Source organism: Nomascus leucogenys, chromosome 22a (assembly GCF_006542625.1).
Source record: "Nomascus leucogenys isolate Asia chromosome 22a, Asia_NLE_v1, whole genome shotgun sequence".
NCBI classification, from domain to species: Eukaryota; Metazoa; Chordata; class Mammalia; order Primates; family Hylobatidae; genus Nomascus; species Nomascus leucogenys.
In genome coordinates this window covers 5,211,568-5,235,320 of record NC_044402.1, presented here as the reverse complement: position 1 = coordinate 5,235,320, position 23,753 = coordinate 5,211,568, and positions in this window count along the sequence as shown.

Genomic DNA, 23,753 nt, shown 5'->3' with positions numbered 1-23,753 from the left:
CCACTGTGTCCAGGGTCGTCTCCCTGTGACACTTATCTCTGGATCCCCATAACTGGCCACTGAAGGCAGCTCCAAGCTGAATGCTGTGTCCGATATCTCTATGATAGCTCCCTTTATACACAGCAACTACAGATTCTGCCCCTGTGCTCCCAAGAGTAGCACCAAGACCCTTGTAACAGTGCCTCGAGGAAGGGATGGTCAGGCTCATCTTCAGGACCCATCACCCGCATGTCTTATCCTCCGGCTGAAAAGGGAGATAAGAACGAGTCCTCGGCCAGGCGCGGTGGCTCACGCTTGTAATCCCAGCACTTTGGGAGGCCGAGGCGGGCGGATCACGAGGTCAGGAGATCGAGAACACAGTGAAACCCCGTCTCTACTAAAAATACAAAAAATTAGCCGGGCGTGGTGACGGGCGCCTGTAGTCCCAGCTACTCGGAGGCTGAGGCAGGAGAATGGCGTGAACCCAGGAGGCGGAGCTTGCAGTGAGCCGAGATAGCGCCACTGTACTCTGGCCTGGGCGGCAGAGCAAGACTCCTTCTCAAAAAATAAAATAAAGCAAAAAAATAAAATAAATAAATAAAAAAATAAAAATGTCTCGAGGTTGAAAGGAGCACTCTTTTGCCCTTCCATCCCTTCTGCCCTGTGAGGACACAGCCTTCCTCCCCTCCAGAGATGCAGCCACAAGGCACCATCTTGGAAGCAGAGAGCAGCTCTTGCCAGACACTGAACCTGCCAGCACCTTAATCTTGGATTTCCCAGCCTCCAGAGCCATGAGAAGATAAAATCTAATTTGTATCAATTACCAGTCTCTGGTATTTTGTTACAGAAGCACAAGTTGACTGAGACAGACCCTGTCCCCAAATACCATCACACTGGAGATTAGAACTTCAAAATATGAACTTTGGGGAGACACAAACATTCAGTCCATAGCATCCCACCCTTGACCCCCCAAATTCCTGTCCTTCTCACATACAAATGCATTTGTTCCATCCCACAGCTCCAGAAGTCTTAACTTGTTCCAGGATCAACTCTAAGGTCTCTCATTCAAAGTCTTATCTGAATAGCATCTAAATCACATATGGGGGAGATTTGAGGTACAGTCTACCCCGAGGCAAAACTCCCTTCCAGCTGTGACACTGTAAAACTAGACAAATTGTGTGCTTCCAAAATGCAATGGTGGGACAGGGATAAGATAGATATTCCCATTCCAAAAAGGAGAGACAGGAAAGAAGGAAGGAGTAAATGCAAAACCCAAGTAAATACAAAACCTAGCACAGCAAATTCCATTAGACTTTAAAGCTTGAGAATCATCGTGTCTGGTTAGATGCTCTGCCCTCCAGGCCCACTCGAGTGGCAGTTTCAAATCCATAGCTCAGTGGGGTGATGCCCACAGCTTTGGTTGGGGGCTGCCTGACCTGTTGAGATGGAAGTACTGGCTTTGATGATCTCTGAATGGCCTTCAGGGCCATTCTTCCATTTTCTTGAAGAATGGTGCAAGTTTGCCACCAAATAGCTTTATCATCCTGTCCTATAAAAGCCAAGAAGTCCCACAGCCTTTCTTCATTCCATCCAGTCCCTGTCTCCTTCAGTTCAAACTGGTAGTGTTTCTGCTGGATGGCTGATAAAGTCTGTGGTTCATACTTGCACTAATCTTCTTATCAAATGGTCAGTCAGCCACACACTTAGTATTATCTTCCAAACATACTTTCTCATTTTTTGCACTATGAATAGCCTGAGAATTTCCCAAATATTTAAGTTCTGCTTCCTTTCTGCTTAACACCTCTTCCTTCATTTCTGTCTTCTTATATTTTACTAGAAGCAATGAGGAGGAACCAAGCCACTCCTTCCACACTTAGCTTAGAGAGCTCCTCATGTAAATATCCAATTCATTCTCATCACTCACAAGTTCTGCCTTCCACAGAGCAATAGGCCATGAACACAATTCTGCCAAATTCTTTGCTGCTTTGTAACACGGGTCATCTTTTCTCCACTGTTAGATAATTTCTTCCACATTCCTGTCCAAGACCTCATGCAGAATCTCCCTTAAATTTCATATTTTTACCTACATCCTGTACATGCTTAATTATGTATTCTCTAAGAAGATAGGCATCTTCTCTACAGCTCTCCTCCTTTTTCTTTTCTTTTTTCTTTTTTTTTGAGATGGAGTCTTGCTCTGTCACTCAGGCTGGAGTGCAGTGGTGTGGTTTTGGCTCACTACAACCTCTGCCTCCTTGGTTCAAGAGATTCTCATGCCTCAGCCTCCCGAGTAGCTGGGATTATAGGCGTGCACCACCACACCCAGCTAATTTTTGTATTTTTAGTAGAGACGGGGTTTCACCATGTTGGCCAGACTGGTCTTGAACTCCTGACCTCAAGTGATCTGCCCACCTCAGCCTCTGAGAGTGCTGGGATTACAGGCGTGAGCCACTGCACCCTGCCTCCTCTTCTCTTTGAGCTCTCACCAGAGTCACCTTTAACAGTCCTTTCATGGCAATAGTAGCTTTTTCTAGCCTCTCAAAGCTCTTCCAGTCTCTACCCATTACCCAGTTCCAAAGTTGCTTTCATGTTTTTAGGTATTTATTACAGCAGCATCCTGCTTCACGGTATCCATTTCTGTCTTGGTCCACTTCAACTGCTATAACCAAATACCATCAACTGGGTGACTGAAACAATAGGTATTTATTTCTCACAGTTTTGGAGTTTGAGAAGTCCAAGACCAAGGTGCTGGCACATTTGGTTCCTGGTGAGGCCGCCTTTAGGGTATGCCCCCCTTGCTGTATTTTCAAATGGTGGACACACACACACTCACACACACGCCCCCCCCCCCACGCACACATACTCGGGGTAGTGGGGTGGATGGGGGAGAGAGAGAATGCTTTCTGATCCCTTTTTCCGAGGGCACTGATCCTCCTATAAAAGCTTCACTCTCATGATTTCATCTAAACCTAATGAATACCCAAAGACCCCATCTCCAAATCCTATCACATTCAGGATTAGGGCTTCAACATATGAATTTGGGGGGACACAGTTGTTCAGTTCATAGCAGCCCCATCGCCAATGCTTTGTCCTGCCTGACTTTGAATTTTGGCTTGGATTGGCTCCCAGATGTTCCCCAAGAAGGACACAAAAGATACATGTGAAAAAATATCCGTGATAGGCATTGTTATTCCATCGTATGGATGAGGAGCTGAGGCTTAGAGAGGCTGGGAAACCTGCTCAGAGTCACACAGCGGGTGTGGAAGAAGACAAGAAGCAAAGTCCAAGGCCCACCGCCTCTCATCTCCCGGGCTGCTGGTGGAGTTCTCCACGGTGGCCCACTCGCTGCATTCTTGATTTGAGGATGGAGCCACAGAGAAGAGGTGGCTTGGCTGGCTGTCGGTATCTGCTGGCCTTGGAAGAGGTGCTAAAAGTCTCCCTGGATCTTTCAGAATTGAGGCCCTGTGAAGGCAGAGGGGGAATGCGCTCACCTTTCTCTTTATCCAGCCTGGATGGAAGAGCAAGGTGAGAGTGACCACGGTCAAGCAGGTCAGCCAGTGACACTCAGCAAAAGAGGCCATGCAGGTCAGCCAGTGACACTCAGCAGAAGAGGCCACGCAGGTCAGCCAGTGACACTCAGCAGAAGAGGCCACGCAGGTCAGCCAGTGACACTCAGCAGAAGAGGCCACGCAGGTCAGCCAGTGACACTCAGCAGAAGAGGCCACGCAGGTCAGCCAGTGACACTCAGCAGAAGAGGCCATGGCTCCTGCACAGAGGTTGGGTCCCAGACCACACAATCAAGGAAAAGCCCCTGGGTTACTCTCCCTACCCCATCTCCCATTGTCCCCACTGGCCGGAGGGCCACTCGAGTTTGGAGCCTGTCCTCAGAGGCCAAGTCCCTGAAGCCCGCCAGTCTCTGGCCCCTTTACTCCCTTCTGTGCCCCTCCTGGTGTCTCCTTTGCACAGAGGTTGGGTCTTCATCCGGAAGCTCATGTCTCATGCCTTTTAGGACAGGTTCTCCAGGAAACCCTGAAGTGAGCCCCATGGGCGAGTGCTCTATGAAGGGGGTGCTCCGCGGAGAAACTGATGAGGGAGCAGGAAGCAAGACAGGGAAGGAGAGGAGGCCAAGCGAAGAGCGATGGCAGGACATCCCTCGAGGACAGCTCCAGCCTGATTCCACAGGGAACCCTGGGGCATAAGGTGCACCCCAGCCTGCCCTGACCCGGGCCGGAGCTTTCACGCTCCTGCACTGGCCAGTTGGTGGCAAAGTGCTGCTGCGGGAGGCTGTAATTGCCCAGCCATCCGGCTCTCTGGGACCATAGCCAACACAGCTTCAGGAGCTGAAGCAGAACCCCTGGGGGAGGCCACTGAAGCAGAAGCTCGCTGAGGCTGGGGACGGGGTACGCAGGATGGAAGGGATCTGCCAGGTCACCGACTGGCCGGGTCCGCTCCAGGGTCCTGTGGTTCCACAGCCCCACAGTCCCACAGATGTTCTGCAGAGTTTGGCCAGCCACGTGGAGGTGGTGGGTGTCTTTAGTCACAGCCCTCTAGGGTCTGATAATAACTGCAAAGATGAATAGCAACCCTCCCACAAGCCAGGCCCTGGGGCACCTGCTGCCACATCTGCAGCCAAAGGTGTAGGGACAGGCACCTTTCCGCCCCCTCTCGGCAGCACGAGAATGGGCGTTGGGCCTGGAACTCTTTCTTCCCCAAGATAAAGGGGCCCTCACAGCCTAAGTGGGGCTTGTTGCTATGTGTGGGAAGACTTTCACCTGATTCAGGCTCCGTGCCTTCCTTTGCCCTGCTTAAACCTGGGCGTCATACGGCATCTGGCCAACCCCCTACTGCAGGGAGCAGGGTAGGGCTCTCCTGCTGCCACATGAGAGAGATGACTGCTGGCCAATGGCCCTGCCTCAGCTGCCGGGAGGGATGTGCTGGCCGTGGGGACCAGTGCCCGCCACTGCAGCTGATCCTGCCCTGTCCCTTCTCCATGTGAATAAAGCCTTGTTCCAGCCAGTGCCTCACTGCGTGTTTTCCTTGGCAACTCGGAGACCGGGATCCAGGGGTACCCGGACTTCTACTCCCAATAGCAGGCAACGGATGCCTCCTGCTCGACGAAAGGGTCATATCAGACACCAGGACTTGGACAGACACCAGGACACCCCTTCCCCAGCCCCCACTGCACGCTCTTCCCCAGGGTCAGCATCTCCCACCCTGCATCACAGTTCCCCCTCCCCACATATCACTGAGGGTGTGGGGCATGTGACCTGACGGGCAGGTTCGACAGCTCTCCCAAGACCTTCGGCCACATCCTGGGAGCTCCTGGCTTGTTGCGGCCTCTGCCCTTGAGCCCTAAAAGAGCTGGGCCTTGGTGCTTTAGCCGCACCCAATGCACTGCCAACAGCAAACATCGGATTTACCCAGAGCCTTGTGAACACCTGGAGCAGGTCCCCAGACCAGACCCTTGTGATATATGCAGACCCCTAGGCCCCACCCTCTGAGACCCAAATTCCAAAGGCTGTTGGTGGGCAGGCACCCCAGGTGATTCCAGTTCAGGGGTCTGTGAGCCTCACTTTGAGAAACACTGAACTGGGGCAAAATGGAAAAGTAGCCAAAGACAAAGAAAATGGAGGTGGCCACCAGGAGGCCTGATCATAGGTGAGAAAATGCAACCCGGAAGAGCAGGACCTTCCAGGGGCAGCTTTCAGAGGACCCCAGGAGTCTGGAATTCTTCCCCAAGCCCTACTGAGACGGCCCTGTGAACTTGGATACCTCTCAAAGTCTGCACCCTGTAACAGGAGCTTATCCTTCCTTTTCGGTCCTGATGGGGTATTTATGATCATTGACCACGTGTAAGGCCACAGAGTGGACCTCAATTAATATCAACATGCAGATGCTGCCAATCCCTTGTTGGCCACCCATGACACAACAATAGAAATAACAAAACCAAAGACAGTGAAAAAAACTCTAACACTCCACTACATACATCTCGAGTCAAAGAAGATGTGAGCATTTCAGCTGCAGAATACTTAAAAAATAATGATCTTGAGAATAATACTTACAGGGTATAAACAAAGCGGTATTACCACCGGCAAATTCGTAACACCAAATATTTTCAACTGCTGGGTGCAATGGCTCATGCGTGTAATCACGAGTGCTTTGGGAGGCCGAGGTGGGAGGACCACTTGAGGCCAGGAGTTCAAGATCAGCCTTGGCAACGTAGTGAGACACTGTCTCTACAAAAAAATTTAAAAATTACCTGGGCATGGCAGTGTGCACCAGGAGTCCCAGCTACTCAGGAGGCTGAGGCAGGAGAATTGCTTTGAGCCCAGGAGTTAGAGGCTGCAGTGAGTCATAATTGTACCACTGCACTCCAGCCTAGGTGACAGTGAAAGACCCTGATAAAATAAAGTAAAAAAGGCTGGGCATGTTGGCTCATGCCTGTAATCCTTGCACTTTGGGAGGCCAAGGTGGGCAGATTGCTTGAGCTCAGGAGTTTGAGACCTCCCTGGGCAACATGGTGAAACCCTGTCTCTACTAAAATACAAAAATTAGCCGGGCGTGCTGGCGGGCGCCTGTAATCCCAGCTACTTGGGAGGCTGAGGCAGGAGAATTGCTTGAACCTGGGAGGCAGAGGTTGCAGTGAGCTGAGATGGTTCCACTGCACTCCAGCCTGGATGACAGAGTGAGACTCTTGTCTCAAAAAAACCAAAAACACCAGAATCCACAAAGAAGTTAAACAGATTTACAAGAAAAAATCAAACAACCCCATCAAAAAGTGGGCAAAGGATATAAACAGACACTTCTCAAAAGAAGACATTTATGCAGCCAACAGACACATGAAAAAATGCTCATCATCACTGGCCATCAGAGAAATGCAAATCAAAACCACAATGAGATACCGTCTCATGCCAGTTAGAATGGCCATCATTAAAAAGTCAGGAAACAACAGGTGCTGGAGAGGATGTAGAGAAATAGGAACACTTTTACACTGTTAGTGGGACTGTAAACTAGTTCGACCATTGTGGAGGACAGTGTGGCGATTCCTCAAGGATCTAGAACTAGAAATACCATTTGGCCCAGCCGTCCCTTACTGGGTATATACCCAAAGGATTATAAATCATGCTGCTATAAAGACACATGCACATGTATGTTTATTGCGGCACTGTTCACAATAGCAAAGACTTGGAACCAACCCAAATGTCCATCAATGATAGACTGGATTAAGAAAATGTGGCACATATATACCATGGAATACTATGCAGCCATAAAAAAGGACGAGTTCATGTCCTTTGTAGGGACATGGATGAAGCTGGAAACCATCATTCTGAGCAAACTATCACAAGGGCAGAAAACCAAACACCACGTGTTCTCACTCATAGGTGGGAATTGAACAATGAGAACACTTGGACACAGGGTGGGGAACATCACACACTGGGGCCTGTCGTGGGGTGGGGGGAGAGGGGAGGGATAGCATTAGGAGATATACCTAAGGTAAATGACGAGTTAACGGGTGCAGCCACCAACATGGCACATGGATACATATGTAACAAATCTGCACGTTGTGCACATGTACCCTAGAACTTAAAGTATAATTTTAAAAAACAAAAAACAAAAACAAAAAAGCATAAAGGAAATAAACGAACTACATACAAAACTCAAAAGATAGAAGAAGTCACAAAAAGAGAAATTCAGTTGGAAAACAGGGGGGAAAAGTAGATTTGATAAACACATTTGAGAATTAACTCTTCCAAAAACTGAATACTCATTCATTACCTATTTGGACCATTTCAACAGCTCTATTTCACAGATGAGTCCACGGAGGGTCACAGAAGGGAACCTGGGCTGCTGAGGGAGGTTTTGGGGAGCCGGGATAGGAAGGCAGGTCTTTCCAACTCTCACCCTTGTGTTTTCTCCATACAGCTTAACACCTCCCTCCCAACCTGTTTTAGTTTCCTGGGGCTGCCATAAAAAATTACCACAAACTGGGAGGCTTAAAGGAACACGCATTTAGTCTGTGGCTGTTTTGGAGGCTAGAAGTGCAGAATCAAAGTGCCAGCAGGGCCACGCTCCCTCGGAGGCCTGCATAGGACCCTCCCTGCCTCTTTAGCTTCCAGAGGCTCGTGGCCTTCCCTGGCACGTGACTGCATGGCTCCAATCTTTCTCTGCTTTGTCACATGCGCTTCTTCCCAGTGTGTGCCTCTCTGTGCCCCCTCCTTGTCTTATAAGGATGCCTGTCATCAGAATGAAGTCCAGTAAGGACCAATAAGGACTTGAAGTCCAGTAGGACCTCAACGAACCGCATCTCTAAGGACCCTACTTCCAAATGAGAGCTCAGTCGGAAGTTCCAGAGGACGTGAGTTTTGCAGGGCGCACTATTCAAGTCGATACACAACCTGATAAGCATTTGGGACCGAAAACCGCCTCTTCCTTTCACAACCCAAACTGACTCCTGGGCAGGGCAAACCTGTGGATGCTGACACGTCTCCTGGTGCCCTCCCACCCCATCCCTCATTGCTCATCTCCGTAGGGAGGGTCATGTGACACCTACTCCAGTGCGGGGGACCACCCTGGGCAGACGCCTCCCTGGCTGCGTGTGTGTGCTTCCCTGCTCCTAGAAGGAGGCAGCCCCCACCTCCTTGCCAGCTTTGAGTGAGTCCACCACACTGAGGCTCCACAGTGCCAGCGTCAACTCAGCAAGGTGGATTTTTAAACTAAATTGGCCCAAAGTTTTGATGACCTAAAGACAAACTGTAATTATAAGTCTAGAATCCGGTGATGAGCACATGGGTGCATTTTATTGTCTATCTATGTCATATATGTCTATGCTTTTTGCGGTACTTTCTGAGTGCCCATTTGGGGTTAGGATCTTTTCTTGCCATATGTAATTGAACTCCCTAATAATCCGGTACAGGGGACGTCACTATCCTCGTTTAATAGATGAGGAAGCAGGGCCCAGACAGGGTAATTGGCTCCCTCAGGCTTTGTAGCTATGAAGTAGCAGAGTTCAGCTTCGAACCCAGGACTTTGTGACTTCAACGCTTGTGTTCTTGCCCTCACCCTTACAGGCAGGGCAGGCTGCAGAGGATTTATTTATCAGACAGCGAGAGCATAAGTTTAGATTAGCAAGCTAAGCAAGGCGAGCCGTGTTCTTGATGAGTCGTGTTCTGATTTCACCTGGGGACAGTTCTCTGATCCTGCCCGCCCACTGGCAGCTGCTCCTCATTAGCTGGTCCCCACAGCTGGACGTGGCCGAGTCAAAGCGTTGTTGGAAGAGCTACCTGGGCAGGCCAACTCTTTTCCAGGGCTGGCATCTCTGCAGCCAGGTGGCTGCTCTGAGCCTGGCAGAGGCTTTCTGGAAGCTGGTGCTCAGGAGTGCAGATTACAGCACCAGAGCCAAACAGGTGAGCTGGCCGTGGGCTGCAAGCCCCCCAGGAGCCCTCCATGAACTAGTGATATGCTTCTTTCCATCTCGCCTCTGCCGTTCAGTGCTTCAGCCTACAGAGAGGATGCTGTGGCCTCCATATGTCAGGGACAGGGCGGCCAGCAGCAAAGCAATGGTCCCCTCTGAGGGCAGCTCGGGGACAAGCACTCTTCACAGGGGACCCCAGGCTTCCCTAGCAAGTGAGCTGGGCTGGCCTCTGTTTCCCTGGACTCGTCCAAGGCCCACCTGTAGCAGCAGGTGTTGGAGGTCAAGGAGCAGTTCCTGGGGACGCGGGATTTATGATGAGGAAACTCTGACTTCATCTTTTCCCCGTGAATTGGAAAATAAACTCCCATTCTTCCATTTTCAATGTTGGCCGAACCCCAACATTCTGCATGAATATGGTTATAATCTGGGGCGCATCCTCTCCCCGTTGCTGACTGAGGGTCAACAAGGGACACAGACACCTTCAAAATCCCGTGCGTTTGGTTTACTTACATCTTGGTACATCACAAAATGCTTCTCGCCTGGTCTCCACGTGTGATCTCTCTTGACTCCTGTTTTGAACTTTTCGGGTCAAGCCTATATTAAGGTCCAGGATTGGGTCAACAGATGGCCCTGGGAAGAAGCAGAAAAGAAGCTGGTGGCCTCGGCCTCTTGATGCTCATTGTCCTGGAAACAGAGATATCCTCTCTGGGTCTCTGCAGGAGCTGAAAGGCACCTGGGGCTGGCTGTTCATTCTCTGGCATGGGCTGTCCATTCTCTGGTCCCAAACCATCTTGCTGCTATCAAATGAGGCCAGCGGATCTGTTTGGGGTCACTGGGGGAGAGGTGCCAGCTCTTCCTAGAGTGTGGACTGTTATCCAAATGTGGCAGCGGCCACCAGGGGTGGGCCAGACATCACCTCCCCTAACACAGACGGAGAGGCTCTGGAAATTCACGTTGCAATTAGTAGCTCCTCTGTAGGGCAGCAGGCTCTGGGGTTACTGCCCCGTCCTGATCACACAAACACCCCGGCCCGACCTGGAGGTATCTGCAGTGAGCTTTCCACAGAAACCACCCTCTGTCCCCTTTTGTCAGGTGCTGGCTGGGAAGCTCGAGCAGGTTATTTGGGGGAGAGTCGGGAGACATGGGAGAGTCATTTATTTCAAAGAGTGGGAGCTGCTGTTCTGCAGGCGCCGGAGTGACAGGGGCTGTACTTTGCCGATCACCATGATGAAAGGCTACAATTGGCCTCTTGGCTTCTGAAGGTGCGGACGACTCAGCCAGAGCTGGGTGGATTCTCCAGTGAAATCATCCGCTCATCATCTCTGCTCTTGACACCGTGTGCCCAAAGACACCCCCCAACACACACACACACACACACACACACACACACACACACACACACACACACAGCATCCCCTAAGCTGGGGCTTTCTCCTGGTCATGAGCCCTGGAACCAGAATGAGGCAAACCCATCATTCCACAGTGGGGAAACTGAGGACCAGAGAGGGAAGATGCCTTGCCCAACGCTGGGGCCAGAAGGGGCACAGTGCCTGCCCCCAACCCAGGGTGCCCTGCTCCAGGCTCAGGAGGTGGTGGCTGCAGGGATAACCTTCTGTCTTTGGAGAGGGCTGTGGGTGGGGGCTGGAGGCTGCTGGCCTCCCCTCCTGCGTGTTTCGTTGAGGGTCTTCTAGGACTCTTTTGAGCCTGGAGAGAAGGGGAATGGGGATCGACAAACTGCACCAAGCTCCGCAATCCCCTGACCAAGCCTATCTGCTCCGTCATTCAGGAATGAATTGTATGGGAATGAATGAATATAAGTAAAACTAACAACAATAGCTAGCTTCTCAAGCTTTCCCTGCGCGCCGGGGGCCGCAGTGACCCGGGGTGGCCCTCGGCTCCCCTCCTTCCCACTCACATCCAGGCGGGAAGTGGCCCCGTTGGCTCTGTGGATCCTAGAGTGGCCGGTAGGACGTGTTCTCTGTCTGTGTCCCTAGCATGGCCACCGAGCGCTCAGAATACGGCTAGTGTGACTGAGGAACTCACGTTGCTTTCTCATTTAATTTTAACTAATTTAAATTAAAAGAGCCACCTGGGGCTAGTGGCTCCCATATTGGACAGTACAATTCTAGGCTATCCAGAAGCTGACTGCCTTTCCCGGCCTCCGTGATGCCTGCCCTGTCCTGGCATGGTCCTCTGCCCTGTGGACCACTGCGGTGGTATCCTGCACTCCAGTCTTCTCGCTTTGGCCTTTGCCAGAGGAGGCTGATAAAAGTACATCTGCTCAGAGGCTGCACAGGGCCCTGGCCAGGTCCTCACGTGGCCTGTGGGCCCCGCTGCACCTCCAGCCCCACTCCCTGCTCCTTCCCCTTCCCTGCTCCACTGCCCAGGCCTCTGCGCTCCGCCCACGTGCACTTGCGCCCCTGCCTCAGGGCCTTTGCACTGGCTGTGCCCTCTGCTCAATGACCTTCACTTAGACACCACGTGACTCACTGCTTCTCTTCCTTCCAACTCTGTCTAAATTCCACTGTCTCAGAGAGGCCTTTGCTGACGACGCGTAAGAGGACGTGCATTAGCAGTGCATCCCCCCCACTCTGTGTCCCCCTTTTGGCAGATGTATTTTCTTTAAAACATTTGCCACCACCTGGCATCATATTGCTTTTGAACTGGTTGTTTATTTTCTGCCTCCCCTGACTCGAATGTAAATTCCACGAGGACAGACACTTTTTTTCTTTTGTTTTGTTCACAGATACATCCCAAGCTCTTGGGATAGGCCCTGGCTCACAGTAGGTGCTCAATCAATGCTGATGGATTGGGGGAAAGATTATCTCAATCAATTGTCACTGTCATCCAAGGGGAAGGTATCCTTATCGCAAGGCTACAGGTGAGAAATCTGAGGCTGAGGGTGAGCTTTAAATGAGGTGCACTCAACTTGGAAACTCACAGGCATAACCACCACCATGTCTCAGCCATGAGACCGCCTCAAAGCCTCCGTTTCCTCGTCTATAGAACGAGGGTAAGAACCACCTACCTCATGGTGGTGTTGCGAGCATTCAGTGCCAGCTGCTGGGCAGTCAGTGAACTTGACCCCCCCCCTTCCCCTTCTGAGAGCACCTATCTCTGGGTGTCTCTGTGTAATGTGGCAGGGTCTACATGGGCTCTGGGCCCAGAGGGGACCAACCATAGCCCTGGATTAGGGGGAAGGTTTGCCTGACAGTGCAGGACAAGGATGTCCTGGCAAACTCCTCTCTGGGCACACGAGAGGAGGGAGGTGTGGAGCGTGGCCAGTGGCAGGGCTCAGGGGCTGGTCCAAGGAGCTGGGAGGCGTCCTGGGGTTCCCACAAAGCACAGCTTCCTCGCTGCCCCTAACTTCCAAGCCCCAGCAGCTTCTCTCATCTCATGCTGCCGTGTGTCTGTGGAGGGCAGCACTGATGAGCCCGGGGGCCAGGGCAGATTTCCTGGCAATGTCGCCTGGTGTATGCTTAGGAGCTGGATCTTTGGAGGTGGCTGGGTGCGGGGAGGCAGGGAGGAGTGGCACCTCACATACATCCCAGAATTCTGAGCTCGGCCTGCGAGGCCCGGCCCCAAGCTCCTGGCTTTGGACATCAAGCTGAGTTCTAGAGAATGGAACGGAAAGGGGCTGGCCTCAGCTCTGCACCAGCTGTGTGTGACGCCTGACACGTGAGGCCTTTCGTGGGCCCTCTCACTCAGTTTTCCCAACTTCCCTGCAGCCTGGCGTTATTACTGTCATTCCCTCACTCACTCACTATGTGCCAGGCCTGTGCCAGCTGTTAGTGGCTGAACCAGTCCTCACATCCCAGACGTGTGCAGAGGCGGGAGGTGTGAGGACACAGGGCTGCAGGGGTGGCTGATTTAGAGAGAAAGACACCCAGGCTCAGAGGGCTGAGGGGATGCACTTGGGTCCCATCTTGGAGAAGCAGAGCCAGGCCCCAAGCCCACAATGGGGGCTCCCAGCCTGTGTCTTCCCACCCCATGGGCTGGGTGGATGCACCTTTGGCATCAATGCCCCTCAGTGCCCTGGAGCCCCGGGTACCAACAGCCCTGTCTTGTCCCAGCAGAAGGCCTGGCCTGCCCCTTCCCTCTCCAGGTTTCATCCGAGGGTGTGGGCGCTCCTGTCGGGGAATGGTGTGTGTTTATACCAGGAGCCTTCTGCCTGGTTCACCTGTGGGGAATTCCCGTTTGCCCAAGACTCCTCTGCTCAGGGAGGCCTGTGGGTTCAGGAGAGGCCCAGGCCCACAGGGCGCGTGGCCTGCTGTGTTTAGGGGCATGGTGCCTGCTATCAGGGCCCGCTGAGGTCCCTGGGCTGGCCCCACCCACCCACTCAGCCCTCCTCCCAGCCAGGCCTGACTAAAGGCAGGGTGTCCCTGCTGTCCCCTGTTCCCCTGGGCCTGACCCCAGTCCTAGGCACACAGCCCCCGCTGTCTGCTGGGCCTCAGCCTTGGTCACTGTTTGTCTCCAGCCCCTTGAGGCAGGGCCCTACTCTTATCTGACTTGCCCCCTGAAGGCCTTAGATCTCAGGAAGATGCCCCTTCCCTGACAATTGTCTCCCCCGTTGGGCTTCTGGGTGTCAGCCCAGCTCAGTGTTTGGAGTGAGGCAGGCTTGAATTACAGTCCTAAATTGTGGGCCAGGTATCGCCCCTCTCCAAGCCCGGCTTCCCCACCTGTTCAGGGAGTGCAGCCGTCCCTTCACCACAAGGTCATTCCAACGATGCTCAGAGAAAGCTCACCTCTAGCATCTGGCACAACAGGGGGCCTGGCACCTTCCCTGGATGCCTCTCACAGGGCAAGGCTCCTGCCTGACCTGGGCCTGGCTCACAGAAATGCGCTAAGTGTGGATGAATGAATGAGAGGACGCCAAGGGAGACAGCAGCAGCAATGCCAGAGGAGACAAGGGCAGCAACGCCAGGGGAGACAGGGGCAGCAACGCCAGGGGAGAGAGGGGCAGCAATGCCAGGGGAGACAGGGGCAGCAATGCCAGGGGAGAGAGGGGCAGTAACGCCAGGGGAGAGAGGGGCAGCAATGCCAGGGGAGACAGGGCGGCAACGCCAGGGGAGACAGGGGCAGCAACGCCAGGGGAGACAGGGGCAGAGATGCCAGGGGAGAGAGGGGCAGCGATGCCAGGGGAGACAGGGGCAGCAATGCCAGGGGAGACAGGGCAGCAATGCCAGGGGAGAGAGGGGCAGCAATGCCAGGGGAGAGAGGGGCAGCAACGCCAGGGGAGAGAGGGGCAGCAACGCCAGGGGAGACAGGGCAGCAACGCCAGGGGAGACAGGGGCAGCAACGCCAGGGGAGACAGGGGCAGCAATGCCAGGGGAGACAGGGGCAGCAACGCCAGGGGAGACAGGGGCAGCAACGCCAGGGGAGACAGGGGCAGCAACGCCAGGGGAGACAGGGCAGCAACGGCCCCTGCCCTTGAGAAACTGAAAGTCCAAGGGGGAAGATGATGTGAAGCCAGGCAAGTCCTGTTGCCTGAGCTCTGGGCTGGAGCAGAGCTGAGCACAAGGGATTGTGGTTTGCTAGGAAGGAAGTCAGGGAGGGCTTCCCAGAGGAGGGCATCTCAGAGGAGGGCATATTTGAGAGGGCCTTTGAGGGATGCAGAGGAGTCTAAGACAGACAAGGTGGAGATGAGCCTTCCAGGGAGGGTGAAGCATGTGAGGTTGGGACAGGAGACGGGCCCAGGAACTTGGGGAGTTGGCCTCTTTGCTGGGAGCAGTGGGGATCCATGAAGACTTTTAAGCAGGGGCATGGCGTAGCGGGAGTTGGCTTTTGATACCTCACTGGCTTCAGGGCAGAGGATGCGCTGCCCAGGCTGCTGGTGGGGTGGTGAGGATCTGCTGCCGGATGTAAGGCCTGACGTGCAGGGTCTGCCCGAGACGCCGCCCTCTGCCATCCTGTAGACCCCTGCCTGAGTAGCTCCATGGGGACCTCCCAGGGCTTGGCCAAGTTTCCAGAACACTCTGGAGGCTTCTAGGTCAGAGGCTCCATCTCCCAACCCCAACGATGCCCTCGTTTCTCAGTGGTACCCACCCCCCACCAGAGCAAGAATCCTCAAGGCTAAGCCATATGGCAGAGGGGGCACTGTGAGAAAGGGAGCGGGAGGGAGAATGTGTTGGGGGCAGTCTCGGAAGGCAGGTCATGGCTTCTACCTGCATGTCCCCGAGCCCATGCAGAGACCAACACAGAGGAGCCCCTCAGCCAACTTGTGAACGTCAGGGTGAGCACACCTGGTGACGGGCACTGTCAGGGCGCGGCCGACATCCAGAGAGGAAAAAAACATCAGGGCTGCCCCTCTGCCCTGCAGAGCCCCCTCCGCTGCCCGGCCATCTCCTCTTGTCACTGGTCACCCTCTTTCTAGCTGTTTCTGCCCCCAGGGAGCCTTCTAGGGCCCCCCTGCTATGGGCTTCTTGTGCCCCACATCTCCCCAGCTGGCTTCACATGTCATGAATTAATGAATGGGGCAATGACCTGCTTATTTCTGTGTCATCCACTGGACCTGGGTCTGTCTGTTCACTTCTGTGTCCCAGTGTGTGGAGGGATGCCTGCCCCACACAGGGCCTTGACAAACTTTTGTTGCATAAAGGAATGAGTGTTCAGCAAAGATGCAGATACAAACAGACTGTGGCTCGTGCCTGCACTATGGTTAAAATCGCCAGGTGACACCCGGGTGGTGGGAGACCGCGCCCTGCCTTGCACAGGCTCCCGGCCACCAAACCGACGCTCTGGGTTAAGTGGATCCTGGCCTGCAGGAGGCCATCGCAGCTGCCACCTCAGGCTCCCCAGGTCTCCCTGATCCCTCCTCTGAGGGTCCTGGCCACTTCCCGGGGAAGTGGGGATGACGGAAATACAAATCCCTCACGAGGGATGCTCGGTCAGTCCTGGGCTGTCCTGATTCACGCATTCTTCCAATGTGGGCCCCGGAGAATGTGCTGATCCTGCAGTAGGGTGTCTTCAGAACAGGAATCATGAGTATGAAAGAAAACAAGCCACGGACCCTGCTGAGGAAGCCTCTGGAGTCAGGATGTGGTGGGCCCTGGCAGGCCAGGCATTAAGAGCGTAGGGTCTGCCGTCGGGGGATCTGGGTTGAAGTGTCCGCCCTGCCACTGCCTCCTGGCAGTCTGGGCTGTCTCAAGCCTCTGTTTCTAGTCTGGTTCATGGGGACCGGAATCCTTGTCCTGCTCTGGAATCCTGGGCGGAGAGGACACAGTCCTGTGGCTGGCATGCAGGAAAGCTCGGCACTCCCAGGGACTCTGGGCAGCCCACTCCCTCTGCTAGTCAGTCTCCTCAACTGTAGACGGGGATAATGAGAGCTACTCCCACGGGTTGCTGGGAGGATTTAATAAAGTAATCAATAACAAGCAGTAAGGGAAGTTGGTAACACTGGTTAAGAACTTAACAAGCACCAGGTGTCATTCAAACTGCTTCTTTATCCCCATTTTACAGATAAGAAAACTGAGGCATGAGGCTTTAGTGATCTGCACAGGATCCCATGCCAGAGATGTATGGCTGCTGACCTTGGCTTCTGGCCAGTTTGGCTCTGAGGCTAAGCTCTGGGTGGCCACGCCCCCTCAGTGGCCCCGCTCCATGGCTCAGTAAGGCAATGAGACTTAGTAGGTGGGCTGGGATCCCGCCTCCCACCTGGCCCCCACATTCAGGTGTGGCTTTGCCCCCTCCAGGTCACTGGAACTTGCTGGGCCTCAGCTCTCCTCCCCCTGCGTCCTCTGCCTCCAGTCCCTGCTGCATCTCAGCTGCCTGACAGCGCTGCCTCTATTCGGATGTAGTGCAGATCTGGCCAGGCCCTGCCTGCTGGGCATGGGGGCTCCCCTGGACCGCTCTGCTCCCTCCCCAGCCTGCCTTCAAGGCCCTCAGTGCTGCAGACAGACACACCTGACTACTGGCAGTGGTTCTGTCTCCAGCCATTGCTCCTGGACACCCTCCTTGTTCCTGGCTATGTCTAGCCCCGCCATGAAGCCTCGGGGAGACCTTATCTGACCACCCCACGCTGAACTCCTCAGGGTCCCTCGGCCCCGCAGCGCCCTGTGCTGCCTCTTTACAGATCAGCTGCTCCCACTGGCCTCTGGACAGCTCCAGACTCATCTCTGTATCCTCCTCACCAAGTCACCAGCCCAGGCCAGGCGAGAAGGGGACTGGGGAGGAGGGAGGAGATCAGGGTGTGGAAAGTGTCATTATTTAGAAGCCAGGGGGCATTGAGGTCATGGGCCTGGGCTCAGGATGAATGAGGACCAGAGGGGGAGGACTGAAGGGGCAGGGGCCGGCTCAAGGTGGAGGGGCGTGAGGACGATGTGGGGGGCCCAGGGCAGAGGAGGAAGGGCTAGGAAGCAAACTGATCTTGATAACAGCTTACACTGTTGGAGCCCCTACCTGGGCTGAGGCTGCTGATAAAGAGCTGGGCCCCACTCCAGGGAGCTCACCCTGAGGGGCAGGCACATGAATAGGTAACTCCAATCCAGGGGACCTGGGACACGGATAGACAGGCCTGGGGGAAACAGGGGCATTGCAGATGTCATTCAGTTAGAAGAGGTCGTATCAGAATAAGGTGGGCCCCAATCCAAGGACTGGTGTTCTTATAAGAGGAGAGAAGCCCGGTGCAGTGGCTCACACCTGTAATCCCAGCACTCTGGGAGGCCGAGGAGGGAGAATCACCTGAGGTCAGGAGTTCAAGACCAGCCTGGCCAACATGGTGAAACCCCATCTCTACTAAAAACACAAAAATTAGCCAGGCATTCTGGTGGGCACCTGTAATCCCAGCTGCTCGGGAGGCTGAGGCAAAAGAATCACTTGAACCCGGGAGGCGGAGGTTGCAGTGAGCTGAGATTGCGCCACTGCATTCCAGCCTGGGTGACAGAGCAAGAGCAAGAGTCCATCTCAAAAAAAAAAAAAAAAAAAAAAAAAGGAAGAGGGGAGGCCACAGAGGCACACCTGGGGAGGAGAAGCCATATGAAGACGGAGGCAGAAATGGGGATGATCTGTCCATAGCCAAAGGTTGCCAGCAGTTACCAGACTTCAGAGAGTGCAGTTACCAGACCTGGATGCCAGACAGCACCCTCCCCTAGTGCCTCCAGAGGAGCGTGACCCTGGTAACACCTCAATCTCAGACTTCTAGCCTCCAGAACCCCGAGAGAATAGATTTCTGTTGCTTGAGCCCCTCAGTCTGTGGCACTTTGTTAAGGCAGCTGTGGGAAACCAGCACAGACCCCAGGGCTCCTCTGATCCTTAGCCCCAGGAGGGACCAGGGGCAGAGACAGGGACCCCAGAACCAAGATTGAGAACAGTGTGCAAAGTCAACATGAAACTCCATTTTAGGAAAACAAAGTAAGTAGCATTTCCGGTGCGCCTGAGGTTACGGACTGAGGTTTGAGGCTGTCGCTTGGGGGCCTTGTGATCTGGGCTGGAGGAAAGGTGTACCCTCTTTGGCCCTGCTGGCCACGTCTCTGGTTCCTGGGTTGGCGCCATCTGTGACTGCTGGGGCAGTGTTGAAGGGCCAGTATGTGAGTGGCCACTGTGTCTGCCGCCCCAAATTAATATTTGATGGTGTTGAATCACTTTCTTCTGAGACAGAGAAGGAGGCCATCACACATGGGTAATAAGATGCGCTGGGCTGTTCAGCGCAGTCGGGGCCTGAGGAGGTTGACGGTGCTGTGAATAATTCATCCACCTGTAATGATTTTCTAGCCCTTGCGTCCCTCTTGGCCAGAGAGAGCCTGACCTGCCCTCCCCAACCCTGGCAATCCAGCCCAGTGTCTGGTCACTCTCGGTCACACCAACCTGAGTGTGAGAGGCACATGTCCCCCCTAGCTGGGTGGTCTGGTACTGGGCCTCGGTTTCCCCAGCTGCACCAGCAAGAGAGCTGTGTGCCTTGCTCCTACACAGGAGGGGCAGAGAGGCCAAGTGCTGTGGCACTGACCCTGGAGTGGGCACCACCCATGTGCTGTGTGACCCTGAGCACCTCTCTGGACCTTGGTCTTGTTACTCTGTACAATGGGGACAGGAGCACTTGCCACCCTGCCTGTCTCACAGGGTCTTATTTCTGCTGTTTTGGTTGAACATTCCTGGTACGAGGTATGGTGTCAGCTGTATTCATTTAGTCTGTTTTTGTTTTTTTGAGATGGAGTCTCTCTCTGCGCCCAGGCTGCAATGGCACAATCTCGGCTCACTGCAACATCTGCCTCGCAGGTTCCAGTGATTCTCCTGCCTCAGCTTCCCGAGTAGCTGAGATTATAGGTGCACACCACCATGCCCGGCTAATTTTTGTATTTTTAGTAGAGATGGGGTTTCATCATGTTGGCCTGGTCTCAAACTCCTGACCTCAAGAGATCCACCCGCCTCCGCCTCCCAAAGTGCTGGGATTACAGGCATGAGCCACTGCGCGTGGCCTCATTTAGTCTGCTTGACCTCAGTGGGCTGGTCGATGCTGTCCTCACTGAGTGGGTGGTATCCCAGTGGCAGAGACAGGAAGGGGCAGGGGACTGACCAGGAGACAGATGTCTACACTGTGAATGAGTGAGAGCAGCCAGGGAGAGCACAAGAGGCTTGGGGTGGAACTTCAGAGCAAAGAGGAGGCGATGAGCTTGGCCAGCGAAGGTCTGAGAAGACTGCCTGGAGGAGGGAGCTGTAAAGCTAATGACTGTGGGAACAAGGTGTTCACCATAACAGCAATAGCCATAGTAACATGCTGCAACACAGCACTAATGGGGCACAATATCTCCCACTTTCCCCCATCCTACTAAAGGGAACCTTCACATTTTAAAATAAGTTCTTTATGCATATTTGGATTAAACCCCTCCAGGGACTTTCTACCGACTTCAAATAACATCCGCTCTGGCCTGCAAGGCCCCCATCCTCTGTCCCTTGTCTTATCTCACACCTCTTCTCTACCACTTCCTCCTGTTTTCCTGGAACTCCTGGTCTTCTTTCTGTTGCACAAAAATGCCAGATCAACGCTCACCTCGGGGCCTTTGCAATCGCTATTTCTGCACCAGGAATGATCCCTCTGCCCCGGTCTTTCCTTGTGCTTCTTCAATCTCAGCTCAAATGTCACCTCCACACAGAGGCTTTCCCTGAACACCCCCCAGAGTTGCTGCCCACTACCAGCCATGGCCACTGCGTTGAATTGCCCTTTTAACTTTGCTTCACAGCTCTTAACACTATAGGACATTTTCTAGTGCAGCCACATCTTTGCCTGTGACACTTTGCCTAGTGACTGTCTATCCCCCTTGGCTGTAAACTTGCCAGGACAGAGACCATGCCCCTTTGATGGCTGTATCTTGGGGTGCAGTGACCGGCACATGGTGACCTCTTAAGGAGAACTTATTGCAGTTGAAATCATTCTAAGCCATGCCCTAACTTCCTGGTTTTCAGCTCAGTGTAGCAGCCAGACTCCAGACAGGACACAGAATCCACACAGTAATCTGATCAAGGCAAGTGGATAGATGATTGGTTATAACAGGGATCTGCAGTAATGAGGGATGGGTAGTAAGGAGTGAAGGGAACTTGAAAGAACCTAGTAGTTGCAGGTATAAGGAGCAGCTGCTACCCCAGCTCTGAGATAGAGCAGCCAAGGAAGACCCTCCCCAACCAGGGCTCAGTGGGGAGGGCACAGCCGTGGCTTAGTGGATGTGGCTGTGGGCTGCACCAACAGAGCTTGCTGGAAATCCACCCTTTAGGGTGCTGGGGAGGCTGTTCATGAGGAGATATCTGCTACAAACCCACCCCAGAGAGAGCGGAGGGAAGCTGCCAACTGCGTTCACCGCACTGCTGGAGAGGCCGCCCACACTGCAGGAGCCTGCCCAGCCAGCACCCAGAACCAGGAGGGAAAATCCCTGCCTCCTCTTCTGTCTCTCCAGCGCCCTCTGCTGACAAAGCTTAAGGTGGTGTCGGCAGGCAAAGAAAATCACAAAGGCACCAGCTCACTTTTTAATACAACAGCCAATGCAGGGCAGATTCGGAGCTGGGAGACAATAAATCGATAACTGGCACGGTCCACCCCTTTGGCTACTCACCTTCCATGTGTACTACACACATTTGGACTCCTGTACAGCAGCAAAACAACTTTATATCTCCACCTAACAAGATGCAGCTATAGATCTTACACGTGACAGTTTCTGCCCTCTCTCTGAAACGAGGAGACATGCAGTCCAGCAGCTAGTGTTTCTGTCACTATGTGAATTACTCCTCAAATTCATTTGCATTTCCACTAAATATTTTATTACCTGCACACTAAACTGTGAAGTTAACTTTCAACAGTTTGGATATAAAATAAAAATGGGAAGGAGGGGGAAGAAAATAATTAGTCTAGGCTGGGTGTGGTGGCTCACGCCTGTAATCCCAGCACTTTGGGAGGCTGGACCAGGTGGATCACTTGAGCCCAGGAGTTCGAGTCCAGCCTGGGCAACATAAGAAGACCCCACCTCTACATAAAGTTTAAAAAATTAGCCAGGCATGGTGGTACTTGCCTGTGGTCCCAGCTACTTGGGAGGCTGAGGTGGGAGGATCACTTGAGCCTGGGAGGTTGAGGCTATAGTGAGTGGTAATCACGCTACTGTAGTCCAGCCTGGGCAACAAAGTGAGGCCCTGTTTAAAAAAAATGATTAGCCTATACAGATAAGTATGTACATAAAACCAACAAGTAGAAACTAGCTACTATGGGACTCATTTCTGTAAGGTAACTGTGAGGTTAGAATTGATATCAATGGCTTCCTTCTTCAACTACCCATTCTACACTTCCCCTGTCCTTAGCCAGAACCTCAGCTGGCCTCTAACTAGTGGAATGAGCCTAGTCTCCCTTCGTGAAGGCTGTGAGTCCTCTGTCACCATGCACGTTTTTGGTTGCTGTACTTTTCCATTAACCATTTTCTAGGATCTGAATGTTTGCAAAATCCATACGTTAAAATCTGAAACCCCTAGGTGATGGTATTAGGAGGTGGGGCCTTTGAGAGGTGAGCGCTCCTCACAGGTATCACTGCCCTTACAAATGAAATCCAGAGAGCTAGTTTTCCACTCCCACCATGTGAGGATACAGCAAGAAGATGTCTATGAGGAATCGGACCTTTACCAAACATCAAATCTGCCAGCCCCTTGATCTTGTACTTACCAGCCTCTACAGCGATGGGAAATACACTTCTGTTGTTTATAAGACAGTTGTTTGTGGTATTTTGTTATAGCAGCCAAGATGGACTAAGACAGAAAATTGTTATGGAGAAGTAGAGGTGCTGCTGTGACACATACTAAAAATGTGGAAGTGGCTTTGAAACTGGGTAATGGGTACAGACTGCCAAGAGTTTTGAGGTGCATTCTAGGAAAAGCCTACATTGCTGTGAGTGGACCATAAAGGGGATTTCTAGTGAGGGCCCAGACGGGGAGGAGCAGAGCTGCAGAAAAAGCCTCCAGCTTCTTAGAGAATACCTAAGCAGTCATTAACAGAAGGTTGGTAGAAATATGGATGGTACAGGCCATTCTGATGAACTCAGACAGAAGGAGAAATGTATCATTGACAAGGAAGGAAAGGCCACCCTTGTTACAAAGAACTTGGCTGAACTGTGTCCATCTTCTAGTGTTTTGCGGAAGGTAGAGCTTGTGAGCAATGAAATTGGATATTTGATAGAGTAAATTTCTAAGCAAAGTGTTGAAGGTGTAGCCTGGTTTCTCTTGACTGCTTATAGTAAACTGTGAGAAAACAGAAATGATTCAAAGACAGAATTTTCAATCAAAAGAGAAGCAGAACTTAAACATTTGGAAAATTTTCAGCCTATCCATATTGGAAGAAATGACAAAACGTATTGGAGAGAGAACAAGGATGTGGCTAAATGACTGATAAATAGATAAGTATGGGCCGGGCATGGTGGCTCATACCTGTAATCCCAGCACTCTGGGAGGCCAAGGCAGGTGGATCACCTGAGGTCAGGAGTTCGAGATCAGCCCAGCCAACATGGCGAAATCCTGTCTCTACTAAAAATACAAAAATTCGCCAGACGCAGTGGCACATGCCTGTAGTCCCAGCTACTCAGGAGGCTGAGGCAGGAGAATCACTTGAAGGAGGCAGAGGTTGCAGTGAGCCAAGATTGTACCATTGCACCCCAGCCTTGGTGACAGGAGAGAAACTCCATCTCAAAAAAAAAAGAGATAAGTATGGGTTGGCCATCTCAACAGAAGCCAGGATCTATTCATTAAGACAACAGGAGAGATTAGTCAACCATCTAAACCAGGGGTGTCCAATCTTTTGGCTTCCCTGGGCCACATTGGAAGAAGAACTGTTTTGGGCCACACAAAAAATGCACTAACACTAACCATTGCTGATGTACTAAAAAAAAAATTGCAAAAAAAAAAAATCTCA